Source organism: Ctenopharyngodon idella, chromosome 24, assembly GCF_019924925.1.
Source record: "Ctenopharyngodon idella isolate HZGC_01 chromosome 24, HZGC01, whole genome shotgun sequence".
Classification (NCBI taxonomy): Eukaryota; Metazoa; Chordata; class Actinopteri; order Cypriniformes; family Xenocyprididae; genus Ctenopharyngodon; species Ctenopharyngodon idella.
In genome coordinates this window covers 16257005-16270589 of record NC_067243.1, presented here as the reverse complement: position 1 = coordinate 16270589, position 13585 = coordinate 16257005, and the positions used below count along the sequence as shown (strand labels likewise).

The 13585-nt window shown below is 40.3% G+C and overlaps 1 long non-coding RNA gene across 1 annotated transcript; it reads left to right on the top strand.

Annotated features, from left to right (window-relative positions):
• Positions 1-1200: 1200 nt before the first annotated feature.
• Positions 1201-4079, top strand: LOC127507354 (uncharacterized). The gene is made up of 4 exons (XR_007928326.1): positions 1201-1729; positions 2007-2130; positions 2274-2428; positions 2848-4079. It is a non-coding gene; the product is annotated as an uncharacterized LOC127507354 (long non-coding RNA).
• Positions 4080-13585: the final 9506 nt, after the last annotated feature.

Genomic DNA, 13585 nt, shown 5'->3' with positions numbered 1-13585 from the left:
AGCTCATTGGTTCTTGCGGAAGTTCAAGCGTGCTGCGAAACACATGAGAATGAACCTCGTTGGTTCTCGCACATCAAGCGAACATGCTTGAGCTTCTGTTTACCACAACTGATGTGTGAGTTGATCAATGTTTATATATGAATAAAAAGGGGCTTTCGCACCGAATAGTTTTAGGAACTCAGTTATATGAACTAGCCACTAGGATAGTTCCCGGGAACTAATTTCTCCCCCGGGCCAAGTTCCTGGTTGCATTTGCACCGGCAATAGGAACTCTGAAGTAGCCAACAGTGGCATCTTTAAGTGCAAACGCTAAAAACCGGTGAATGGAGGATGCCGTGATCGGAGCTGTGTTTGTTGTGTGTCGTGGGTTTTGTGATAACGGAGATGGAATGTAAACACATAATTTATGCGACTGAAACAGCAAAAAGTGGGGCTAAAAGACAAAATCTCCTATGACAACTTTCAGTATTACATATCATCGAGGTGGAGAAAAGAACAACCCTGCAGACAACAGGTAAATGCCATTATCGCTGTTTTCCATGTTTGTGAAGTAAATATGTTTACACAGATTTTTAAAATGCTGGGTGCCGGTGTTTGACATGCGTTTGACCAGTCAAAGTACACTTATGTCACTGATAGTTCCTATAGAGCTGGTTTAGACCCTACTCTGAAGTAGGAGCTAATTTAGTTCCTACAAAAGGAGATCCTAGAACTAGTACTCTGGGTACTTCAGCCAATAGTTCTAGAAACTATGAAAAGATTCCTCCGGTGCAAAAGCCCCTAAAGTCTAAATTCAGTCTGTTCATCATATAAAGCAATCATGTGGATTAATTTTACAATCTCTTTATGAACTTTTTGAAGTGTCAAAGTGGTAGAAAACCTGTAAATAAACTGAATTAGCTGAAACCCCTCAGATTTCATCAAAAATATCTTAATTTGTGTTCCGAAGATGAACAAAAGTCTTACGGTTTTGGAATGACTTGAGGATGAGTTTCATTATTTACATACCCTGAATAATTGTACTGTATCAATTATGACACGTCTGTCAATTTAATTTATACAACCACCCGGGCTCCTATTTATGATAGTTTGATCCAGGACGAGTTCCTTTATTCTTTGTCATTCGCATGTAACCTCAAAGTGAACCATTTGAGCAGAGCCCTCCGTATCATTTGTGAGAGATGGGAATGTTGCGTTTTGAGGCGAGTATGACTCACTGAACTTAAATGAGGGATACAAAAAATGAGGCAGACATTTTCCCTTGTGGTTTGAAGTATGTTGGCATTAGGGATGATAGATTTAAAGATTGAACAGTGCAGTTACGGCTCCTCACATGTCAGACAGTGTGTTTATAATGACTTGTATCTGGTGCTAATGGATACAGAGGTCTGATAAGGGACGTATCCACCGGGTGAGCCCCCTTCCTGATAAAGAAGGCACTGTCTGTATCATTCTGAATCACCCGGCCCTGTGTTTGTGTGTTTTTTATTGTATCCAGGCAAAGGCAGTCTGAAGTTTCCATCCTTCAGCTCGGAGCAGCACTTTCCTGAACTCCAGCCAGGAAAATGTGTGTCGGCTTGGCAGCTCGACTGTGGGAAGACTATGGGCAAAAACTGGTGGAGTTTTGCGGCAAAGGGCTTTATATAGCATTACAGCTCCTCGGGAATCCCTCTTTGGTGTAGATTGAGGTATCAATAGAGGGATACTGTATGGCAAGAGCTGGAACATAGTAAGTGAAAATGAGAGAGATGTTGGAGTATAAACAGCATATGACTTGAAGAAATGAGTGTATTATGGTTTAAAATTACTCATATTTTGCATGTAAACTGTAAAATGGATTTTCTATAGACATTTTTTGGGCACTGAGCCTGGTCCGCTTACATGAGTTTGACCCCTGGGACCAATTGCCTGTTACCTCCAGATAAAGCTGTAATTTCATGTTCAGCTGCACAAGGAAAACAAATGCTATTCCCCAGTCTCTGCTAATTACTGACATCCCATTTCAGGAAGAAGTGTGGCCCACTCCTACTGTTTTCTCTGTTATCAACTGTACACGACTTCCTGTACGAGCACTGAGGCAGGCCAGTCCACTCAGAGAGGGAGAAACAGACAGAGATACTCCTAAATCAGGTTGGTGAGAGAGGCATTTCATAACATGTAAATCTATCTATAACAAATGGAGTCCAGTATTTACTTCCTCCTGAAAATGCCCGCCTTTAAACATGAACGGTGTGATGGTGCCAAAACAACTGAAACCTCCCTTTTCTCCATAGTATGAAGAGTGGATGACTGTAGGCTTTAGAACCAACCAATCACAGCCTACTTATGCTGGATGGCAGCGTATCCGACTGGAGACGTCTGCAAGGAAATGAGCAAATACATTACAATATATTTGGCAACAGCTCTGTGGAACATTTGTGTTTCAAAGGTAATGTATTATGAATCTGTGAAGAAACAAAAGCACTTTCAAACCCTTTAATAATATCGCGTAATGCCTGTCCCTTTAAGGCAGATCAGTTCTCTTGGCAGCCATTATGGAAGGCAGTATAAAAGTGCAGCTCCTTTCTACTTTAAATCCTAACCGTTTGTGAAGATTGTATTATAAATGTTAGCATCATGAATGTAGCTCAAATCATGTAGCTCTAAAACAGTGTATTTTTCAGGCTATAAGTTAGAACTACAAAGTTCATGCATGTTCTAGAGTAAAAAACTCTATTAAAAGGATCATTGGCTCTTTAACTGAAAGGCGGGACCTTACAGCTGCTATATTAAGTGTTGCGATTTTTCCCATTAATTTTTCTGAGTGGTCCGTCCTCCCTTCCCTTACAATGTCTCTGATCATGCTAGGATCCTGAAGTACCCTGAAAACTCCTTACATGGTTTTGGTGGAAACATTAAACTCTGCCGAGCAGCTGATATGGACATGTTCCTGCCGTCACCAAAGAGAAAAAAACCTGAGGACTGTGTGTTTAAAATTCCCCGGTTGAATGTCCCAGTGGACCTTCATGTTTTGCTCTCTGAGTTCGCCATCAAATTTAAGAGCTGTGCAGTGAACACACTTCATCCCATTTTCAGCCATTTTTTTTGAGGGGGAGGGGGGGCTAAAATGACCATTTTTGAATATTTGATATGTAGTTTTGAGTTATCCGTATTATATGATTAATTATATTCCTATATCAGCCCAAACGGGACACACAGTTTAACCCTTTAACAGTATCTAGTATCAAATGATGTGTAATCTTTTCTATTGACGTGTAATCTTTTCTATTGAAGTTAATTTTTATAAGTCATTGCAGTTAATTGGGCATGTTGAGAGGTATTTGTAGCCGTCATAAGAAGGCAGCCTGAGGCATGTTCTTCCTTGCCTTTGTACAAGCGGATGTGATTTTTCCATTAACTTGTTAACACACATCAGCAGCATTTAACCACCCGTCTACAACACTTGAAAACATTTCCACTGTCATACTGATGTCTAAATAATGTCATTGAGCACTCTAAACAAGTTTGAGTACATTTAATTTCAAAACAAGTACATTGTAATAAAAGTTTTTTTAGTTAAAGCTGCAGTCTGTAACTTTTTTTGGTTAAAAATTATTCAAAATCAATTTTTGAGCAAGTACATAACCAGCCAGTGTTCAAAACTATCCCCTTACCTTAGCCCAATTCACAACGATGTTTTCTAATTCGAGTGGTACTGGTAGGTTTCCGCGGGAAAAATTCATCTTTGTGTCATTACGTCACGTCTGTTTACAAAAAGAACGAGTCCCAGCTAGTAGGCTATATGGCATGTGGAGGATGCTACGTCATTTATAGCCTTTATAGCATCTGGAATAAGCTATATTCCAGAGCTTTATAGCAGCTGGAATAATTAAACGTATCATTTTGATAGCGGATTGTAATCCAGAAAGGTCCAAATGACAATCATCAGTGACAACTGGAGATTCACCCTTAGTCAAAAGCAAAAGACTTCAGACTGTGGAGTGGCTACAGAAATTAAAATCTACAGGTAACGCTATGACAGTAAATGCAATGCTGATGTTGTTAACATTAAAGGGTTAGTTCACCCAAAAATTTAAATTCTGTCATTTATTACTCACGCTCATGCCGTTCCAGACCTGTAAGACCTTCGTTAATCTTCGGAACGCAAATTGAGATATTTTTGTTGAAATGGCTCAGTGAGGCCTACATAGGGAGCAATGACATTTCCTCTCTCAAGATCCATAAAGGTACTAAAAACATATTTAAATCAGTTCATGTGAGTACAGTTGTTCAATATTAATATTATAAAGTGACGAGAATATTTTTGGTGCGCCAAAAAAAAACAAAATAATGACTTATTTAGTGATGGCCGATTTCAAAACACTGCTTCAGGAAGCTTCGGAGCGTTATGAATCAGCGTGTCGAATCCACAGTTCGGAGTGCCAAAGTCACGTGATTTCAGCAGTTGGGCGGTTTGACACGCGATCCGAATCATGATTCGACACGCTGATTCATTATGCTCCGAATCTTCCTGAAGCAGTGTTTTGAAATCGGCCATCACTAAATAAGTCATTATTTTGTTTTTTTTTGGCGCACCAAAAATATTCTCGTCACTTTATAACATTAATATTGAACCACTGTACTCACATGAACTGATTTAAATATGTTTTTAGTACCTTTATGGATCTTGAGAGAGGAAATGTCATTGCTCCCTATGTAGACCTCACGGAGCCATCGGATTTAAACAAAAATATCTTAACTTGTGCTCCGAAGATCAACGAAGGTCTTACGGTATAAAACGACACGAGGGTGAGTAATTAATGACAGAATTTTCATTTTTGGGTGAACTAACCCTTTAACAATTTGAGAACAAAGTATAACAATAATAATCATTTGCACGGTTTGACATGATCCGAGCTAAGCGATTGTTAGATTTAATCAACATTGGCAGCGCAATTTTTTTTTTTTTTTCAGTTGATCAGAACAAAAGTGGCAGACACTTACTTGTTCAGATGACATTTCTTATTTTGGTCATACTTCCAAGACGTAGAATCTGTGATTCCGAAGTACAGTATCTACACAGGTGTGGTGACTGACAGCAAACATTAGATTCATCCGCGCTGAGGAGCCGTGCCGATGCACAACCCACGTAAAGATGATAATTCTGCAAATAACTGCAATTGCAGGTTTCAAACAGAGATGGCGACAAAGAGGCAAAACTTACAGACTGCAGCTTCAATCTAAAAATGTACTGCATATGGTAACATCTACAAACAGTGTCATTCATATATATGTATATGTGTGTGTGTATGTGTGTATACACACACACAACAAAATTCTTTAAAAGGCAGTAAGATCACTAAATTGCAAGTTTGAACAATGTCAAAACACATAAGACAATATAAAATGGCTGATTGTCAGGCAGTCATCTTTTACTCATCCTGGTTTTTTCTAATGCTGTATGCTCTTGTTTCTCTTTCAGAACAGAAAAGGAGAATTAAAAAAAAAAAAAAAATGTCCCACTCATGCTTATCCATATGATGGCAGCGAATAGGGACCATCATCAAGCTTTTACAAAAAGATGGAAATGTATCAGAAAGGTCCCATGCGACATGTTGTATATTCCAAGTGTTCTGGGGGTATATGATAGGATTTGGTAAAAAACTAAATAAAATTGAATGTCTTATTTAATGAAAATCATGACCTTGGCCGTTGGTCTTCTCGTGAGACTCTATTGAACTGCAGCACTAATAGAGTCATGAACATGCAGTCCTGCACAGAAGACAAACAGCCAAGGTCAGGATTTTCTTTAAATTTTGGTTCGTTTTTTAACAAACCCCATCGTATACCCCCAGAACACTTGGAATACAACACACATTGAATGTGACCTTTCTGTGGTACTTTTCCATTTTTTTGAAAAGCTTGATGCTGGTCACTATTCACTGCCATTATATGGACAAGCACGAGCGGGACATGTTTTTTTTTTTTAATTTCCGTTTGTGATCTGAAAAAGAAAGAATAGCATACTGCATTAGAACAACACCAGTAAATTATGACTTAATTTTTATTTTTGGGTGAACTATCCCTTTAAAATAGCTTCCTTGCATTACTAGGCTAAAGGACATAGCTTTAGCATTAGCATGGTCTTTGGAACACTTTCAAAAGCATCCGCCAGCTCTGAAACCTTTTATTAAACCCAGATAAGAAGCTTTCGCAAGCCAAAAGAGGTCTTAAGAAGACCACATTCCTCAAGAGCTTCCAATGGAAAGTCAGCTTCCGCATGACCACGCCCTTTGTTTTTTGTCTGCACATTGTTTGTGCTAATATTGGGATAGCGAAGAGCAGTGATCTCTCACACATCTGTTTTCAAATACTCATTACACCCTCAATCAAGCGAGCAGGGTAAGCGGTGGTCTCATTATTGTGTGTTCATAACCGGTACTTCCTTTTGAACTCCCTGGGACACTCCACCCACACTCATTCACTCCAGGTCGCATTCATACCGCGGGAAGTGTGTGGTCCGATAGCCGCGTATTTGGTTTCAAACACTGTTTTTCCATGAAAAGACAAAGGTTTGATGACACTGAGCTTGGAATTCAGCCGGTGGAGTTCACAGTGTCAAAGACTGCAGTGAAGGCCATAGTGTACTTAGCTGAGTTTTCCTTGTGTACTAATGTCCATAATGATAGACTGATGGATTTAGAGTACACACTCTCATGTAGGCTGCATAAATGAGACAATTAACCTCTCATCGGTATCCCTGAGGTGATGTTTGTGGAGCAAGGTGGAAAGGAGGCAGCCGAGGCCTAAAAATAGTCTCAACAGAACCGTAGCTTGGAAGGAAAGAGAAGGAAAGCTGTGTGTGAGCTGATAGTGTGGTTGGAGAGAACGAGGGAGAGAAGGCATAATTAAAGACTAAATTTAACTTGGGAATTCCACTTTGGGGGAACCCTAGATGAGAGTTTGCGTGTCTAACTACTTCAGAGGCCATTAGCAACATGCTAAACGCCCTCAACTCAAGATGAAAAAACACTACAGAAAAAAAACAAAAGGGCTTTTCTCTCTCTAAGTGTGTTCCCCTTCAGCCCACACCCTTTTGGCAAAGAATCAGGGCGAGTGTTCCTGTAAAACATCACTGTTGTTAAGTTTGGGGTCCGTGGCTATAGTTTTAGCTAATTCAGGTAGCGCATTCGAGTGTAGTCCTCATATTCCAGTGCAAACAAGTCTGGAAAACTACTAGAGCAGTGGCGGTTGACAGTGTTTGCTTTGGACCACACGACCACTCCAACGTTTTCAGTGTCACCTGGCTCAAATATACACGTAGCTAACTGAGAAAACAATAAATAAAGCATGAATAAAAATGTATTAGTTTATGGATGTTAGCATAGCACATGCATGTTTTGTGACTATACACACAAGATAATGATTGTTACTTACTGACTGCTACTTTTGATATCAACCCCTGCTTTGTTCAAGGACTTATTATTCCATTTCTGTTCGTCAAACATTTGTTCTGTTTATGTCTCAGTTGTTAAATCTTTTTATGTTCATACAAATATTTACACATAAGAAATTTGCTGGGGGAAAAAAGCAGTTGAAAGTGGGAGGACATTTCTTTTTTGCAGAGTATATACCATTGTTGTATATAATATACATTGGTGATTGTGCTAAAAAAGAGATATTACAGAGATATAAAATAAACTGAAAAATCGTGTAACTTTTTTATGTAATGGAGGTTCATTGGGCTTAAATCTAGCCAATCTCTGCTCAGTTGACTTCCATTTTGATATAGGCTTGTAAACATGTGAAATTGTGTGAACCACAAGAGCATTTTAAATAAATGTAGTTCTGGTAAATCCTTTTGGCTTTAAAAAAACAAACAGTGAACCGTTCCGGCACATTGAGTGTTATCACTCTCTTTTCTTTGTTGCAATCAGTGCCTTTTTAGAGCAATGTAGCCCAGTGGAAGGGGAAATAAGTTCATCAGAGCAGAGTTGAAGTCAGGACACTTTCATGTTACATTGGTGAATTAGCTAGTAAATGCTTATATGCATAACATTATGACCACCTTCCTAATATTGTATTGGTTCCACTTTTGCTGCAAAAACAGCCCTGACCCATCGAGACATGGACTCCACTAGACCCCTGAAGGTGTGCTGTGGTATCTGCACCAAGATGTTAGCAGCAGATCCTTTAACTCCTGTAAGTTGCGAGGTGAGGCCTCTATGGATCTGACTTGTTTGTTCAGCACATCCCACAGATGCTCGATTGGATTGAGATCTGGGGAATTTGGAGGCCAAGTTAACACTTTAAACTTGTTGTGCTCCTCAAACCATTCCTGAACCATTTTTGCTTTGTGGCAGGGCGTGTCATCCTGCCGAAAGAGACCACAGCCACCAGGGAATACTGTTTCCATGAAAGGGTGTACATGGTCTGCAACAATGCTTAGGTAGGTGGTACTAGTCAAAGTAACATCCACATGGATGGCAGGACCCAAGGTTTCCCAGCAGAACATTGCCCAAAGCATCACACTGCTTCCGCCGGCTTGTCTTTTTCCCATAGTGCATCCTGGTGCCATGTGTTCCTCAGGTAAGCCACGCACACGCACCCGGCCATCCATGTGACGTAAAAGAAAACGGGACCAGGCCACCTTCTTCCATTGCTCCGTGGTCCAGTTCTGATGCTCACGTGCCCACTGTTGGTGCTTTCGACGGTGGACAGGGGTCAGCATGGGCACCCTGACTAAGCCCCATTCGCAACAAACTGCGATGCACTGTGTATTCTGACACCTTTCTATCAGAACCAGCATTACCTTCTTGAGCAATTTGAGCTACAGTAGTAGTAAAATACACTCCTATGTTCACCCAAATGTGATAATGTGATGTGATTTTAAAAAAAATGTTGAATTTATGATTCTGTCCAGTGTTGCGGTATATTTTCATGAGGGGAAATAAAAAATTGCTGCAAGGTATAAATCACCTAGAAGCTGAAAACCTTAAACTGATAACATGTTTATCACTAGTGCAGCTTATAAAAACTTGAAACAGGATCACTGGCCAGCATTTCCTGACTTGGCTTAAAATAAAGGGAAAAAGCACACCTGAAGCTGTTGAGTAACAGCACCGGTATGCACGATCTGATACACTGAAAGTCAACATCTACCTGATCTAAACTATGCTGGAAAATGGTTTGAGGGGTCTGTCATGTGATGGAGATGAATATTCCACCATGTGTGACTGGGAAACTGTGTCAAAGCTGCAGGACTGAAGCTTGTTGAGGACTCAAGGGCTTGTTCATGCAACACCACAGCAAAAGCTGCTCCACAGATGGAAAAAAACGTATTTATCTCTTCCCGCAAAGCGCACATATACTCTATCGACTAATGCGACCTCAGGCTCTGGGCGGATCCCTGATGTGTTTACCACACCTTCAGCCAGTAGTGTTCACAAGCACAGACCAACGTGGGTATACAGATGAAGAGATTGGGTGCTTTTGACAGGTTTATTGTGCTTGGAAAAGTTACAAAGCATTAAATTTGATCTGTATAGATGAACATGCTGGCAGAGAGTATGAAGGCTATTTGATATAAGTTCAGTCTTTATAAGAGTCAATGGAGAAACAAAGGCCACTTTTATGTCAGAATGAGTTATGCAATGTTTAAGCAAAGACTTTCATCAGTGCTATGTTGTAAATTATGTGCTATTCCTGAACTTTAATTGAAATATTTAGTTTTGATTGCCAATTGCCTGCTCTACAAGTAACAGTCAGGAATATACTGTGTTTTCACAGTTCATTTTTTTTTTTTATAGTAATTGTACTCTATTGCATGAGGTGCAGACCTGGGAGGGGATGACAATAGAGTAACGTTGCTATAGGCTGATTCTCACGATTACAGCATGTCAGGGCTTATTATTATAATGTGTCGGTAAGGAGATTAACAGAGCTGAGAGTTTTAGCAGATGAGGTGACTGTAAGGAAAGCCCATCTGATATCATTGTGCTGTTATCATTGTTTTTCTGCAGGTAGGGTTAGATCACAGAACCACAGAATGTGACCTTTGGCTAATTCATCAAAAATCACCAGCACTGTTTGTGTCTTAGGATGAACAGTTTTCCTTACACACTGAGTATGTGAGTGTACACATCTTAATCTTTATATACATGTATGTTCAGGGCCTAAAACTAACTTTTTTGCCACACCTCCCAATGGACTATTCCAATTTCAATACCACAGCTAAAAATACTAGCTTAATTAATATAACTTTAATTGCCTACCTTTTTTAAGACAAGTAACAATAAAATAAGAGCAAATAATAAAATTTTTCCCTTTGGTTAACATTAAAAATGCAGACAGCTGCAGGATTATTACAACCTAATTCCAGAAATGTTGGTACGTTTTTTAAATTTGAATACTAAAAGACTTTCAAATCACATGAGCCAATATTTTATTCACAATAGAACAATAAACCATGCTGTTGTAATAGCTGCAGTATGTGGTTTTGCATTGTCCTGCTGAAATACACAAGGCCTTCTCTGAAATAGACGTCGTCTGGAGGGGAGCATATGTTGCTCTAAAACCTTTATATACCTTTCAGCATTCATAGTGCCTTCCAATACATGCAAGCTGCTCATACCATATGCACTTATGCACCCCCATACCATCAGAGATGCTGGCTTTTGAACTGAACACTGATAACACCCTGGAAGGTCTCCCTCCTCTTTAGCCCGGAGGACACGGCGTCCGTGATTTCCAACAAGAATGTCAAATTTGGACTCGTCTGACCATAGAACACTTTTCCACTTTGAAACAGTCCATTTTAAATGGCCCACAGGACACAACGGTGCTTCTGGACCATGTTCACATATGGCTTCCTTTTTGCATGGTAGAGCTTTAGTTGGCATCTGCAGATGGCATGGCAGATTGTGTTTACCGACAGTGGTTTTTGGAAGTATTCCTGGGCCCATTTAGTAATGTCATTGACACAATCATGCTGATGACCACGGGCATCCAATAAAGGTCTTCGGCCTTACGCACAGAGATTTCTCCAGTTTTTCTGAATCTTTTGATGATGTTATGCACTGTAGATGATGAGATTTGCAAAGCCTTTGCAATTTGATGTTGAGGAACATTGTTTTTAAAGTATTCCACAATCTTTTTACACACTCTTTCACAGATCTGCCCATCTTTACTTCTGAGAGACTTTGCCTCTCTAAGACATCCCTTTTATAGCTAATCATGTTACAGACCTGATATCAATTAACTTAATTAGTTGCTAGATGTTCTCCCAGCTGATTCTTTTTAAAATTTCTTGCTTTTTAAGCCATTTGTTGCCCCCGTGCCAACTTTTTTGAGACCTGTAGCCGGCATCAAATTTGAAATGAGCTCATTTAGTGGATAAAAGTGAAAAATTTCTCCGTTTAAACATTTGTTATGTTATCTATGTTCTATTGTGAATAAAATATTGGCTCATGTGATTTGAAAGTCTTTTAGTTTTCATTTTATTCAAATTTAAAAAATGTCCCAACATTTCCGGAATTTGGGTTGTAGGATGCTGTCACTTTAAGACCTAATGCACACATGGTTCATTTTCTTTCTCAACTGAAGACGTAACCGTCTATGTGTACTAGGATACTCGCCGAGACGGGCATTATTTTTATATAATTTTGTGTGAATTTTTCCATTCAAGCACAGGAAGGCATGAAAGAGAGTTAAACTTAGTATATGCCCGCTGTCTGAGATGCGGCTTTCAGGGCACGTGCTTCGGATTTTTCGGATGTTGAACTTTCCACATAGCACGCGAGTAACGAATTCCCTTTCGCGTGTTCTATTTACAGTGGAAAGGCTTAAACTTTCATCATTATGCAGCACTGACCATCACCTGTAAAGAGTGTCGTTCACGTGTATGTTCTCACAACACTGCATTTTTATAATTCATAAAAATTTTACCAGCCATCTGGCCGACTGACACAGTTTCATATATAGCCCACTCGCCAACACCGATTTTTACTCACATTTGGCGCTTGGCGAGTGTTAATTTTAGGCCCTGTTTATGTTCATTACGTTTTTGTAGAGTCACGCCGCATGACATTTTACAGTGTGAACTAACCTTGCCTTGTCATTAATTCTTTCATATTTTAAAAGACTTTTGGGTACTCTAGGGGAGCTGGACAGGGCCGTAGAAGGTCCTTAACCCATTAGACCGGTATCTGCTCCTTTGTGCAAGGAGGAACAGGATAAGGACTGCCAGAGCCCTACAAAATGACCTCCAGCAGGCCACTGGTGTGAATGTCTCTGACCAAACAATTAGAAACAGACTTCCTCTAGTGGGCCCTGTGCTCACTGCCCGGCACCGTGGAGCTCGATTGGCATTTGCCATTGAACACCAGAATTGGCAGGTCCGCCACTGACGCCCTGTGCTTTTCAGATGAGAGCAGGTTCACCCTGAGCACATGTGAAAGACGTGAAAGGGTCTGGGGAAGCCGTGGAGAACGTTATGCTGCCTGTAACATCGTTCAGCATGACCGCTTTGGTGGTGGGTCAGTGATGGTCTGGGGAGGCATATTCATGGGGGGACGCACAGACCTCTACAGGCTACACAAAGGCACCCTGACTGCCATTAGTTATCGGGATGAAATCCTTGGACCCATTGTCAGACCCTACGCTGGTGCAGTGGGTCCTGGGTTCCTCCCGGTGCACGACAATGCCCAGCCTCATGTGGCGAGAGTATGCAGGCAGTTCCTGGAGGATGAAGGAATTGATACCATGGAATGGCCCCCACGCTCGCCTGACCTAAATCCAATAGAACACCTCTGGGACGTTATGTTTCGGTCCATCCGACGCCACCAGGTTGCACCTCAGACTGTCCAGGAGCTCAGTGATGCCCTGGTCCAGATCTAGGGGGAAATCCGTTGTCTCATTAGGAGCATGCCCCGATGTTGTCAGGCATGCATACAAGCACATGGGGGGCCATACAAACTACTGAGTACCATTTTGAGTTGCTGCAATGAAATTTCATCAAAATGGACTAGCCAGCTCCACCATTTTTTCACTTTGATTTTCGGGGTGTCTTTGAATTCAGTCTTTTGTAGGTTGATAATTTTCATTTCCATCAAACAATGTGGCATCCTTTCCTTCCTAACACATTACCCAGTCCATATCAGTATAGATATCCAGCATGATATTTTTCCCTATTGAGATCTGATGTGTTTTCAAAGTGTTCCTTTAATTTTTTTTGAGCAGTGTAATAATAAACATTTGTACCAAACTATCTTTTCCATTCTGATACTAGGACAGTTGTTCCACCCTGACATGTTTTACTTTATCTCCGCCCAAAAATATCCAAATGAATTGATTTCAGAAATTAAAAATAGAAGTGTATTCCAATGGATTAAATTTTAATGTATTTTCAAAAAATGTAATGGATCCAGTTAAAAAAAGTGACCCGAGTGCCTAAAAATAGTGATGAACAACATACCAAGTCCCTGTGGAAAGTATGAATTTGAGAGATTTTTCAATGACAACTGCTTCATTTGATTTGCTAGTATTGCACAGCTATTAAATTTGACTCATTTTGTGAGATATTGCTCAACCGAGTGCAACCTTACAA